An 889-nucleotide genomic window follows, 5' to 3' on the forward strand; every position below is an offset into this window, starting at 1 on the left:
CTAGATTTTACACACCTCTCTTAATTCCAAAAGACCCTCAACCAAACATGTTCACTTTCTGTCACAGATACGCTGGCAGAGTGGAGTGGTTGGCGTTAGGAAGGGCACCCAGCTGGAGAAACTTTGCCAGATCAGATTGGAGCCTGGTGCAGCCTTCTGGCTTGCCAGTCCTCAGTCAAACTGTCCAGCCCATGCTAGCATGGAAAGCGGACGTTAAACGGTGATGATGATGATGATGATATGTATTTATTTGTTTCAGTCATTTGACTGCAGCCATGCTGGAGCACTACCTTTAGTTGAGCAAATCGACCCCAGGACTTATTCTTTGTAAGCCTAGTACTTATTCTATCAGTCTCTTTTGCCGAACTGCTAATTTACAGGGATGTAAACAGACCAGCATCAGTTGTCAAGCGATGGTGGAGGATTAAATACATACACACACACATACATGTCACACAAGTGGCACCCATACTGGTGGCATGTAAAAGCACCCATTACAGTCTCAGAGTGGTTGCCGTTAGGAAGGGCATCCAACCGTAGAAACCATGCCAAATCAGACTGGAGTCTGGTATAGCATACCAGCCCAGTCAAACTGTCCAACCCATGCCAGCATGGACAATGGATGTTAAATGATGATGATGATATATATACAACTGGCTTCTTTCAGTTTCCGTCTACCAAACCCACTCATAAGGCTTTGGTCGCCTAGAGGCTATAGTAGAAAACACTTGCCCAAGGTGCCATGCAGTGGGACTGAACCCGGAACCATGTGGTTGGTAAGCAAGCTCCTAACCACTAAGCTGCACGCCTTCACTAATTCGTATTTAACTGAAGAAGAAGAACAAGTGTCATTGCTGTCATCACTACAAGAAGCATAAAAGAGAAGAGT

At 45.4% G+C, this 889-nt stretch overlaps 1 protein-coding gene across 9 annotated transcripts in view; it reads right to left on the reverse strand.

The window, feature by feature from the left end:
* The window catches only part of LOC106875993 (UDP-galactose translocator), a 75,497-nt gene that overhangs the window by 13,459 nt on the left and 61,149 nt on the right, over nt 1–889 (reverse strand). The gene's annotated exons all lie outside the window — the stretch shown is intronic.

Source organism: Octopus bimaculoides, chromosome 1 (assembly GCF_001194135.2).
Source record: "Octopus bimaculoides isolate UCB-OBI-ISO-001 chromosome 1, ASM119413v2, whole genome shotgun sequence".
NCBI classification, from domain to species: Eukaryota; Metazoa; Mollusca; class Cephalopoda; order Octopoda; family Octopodidae; genus Octopus; species Octopus bimaculoides.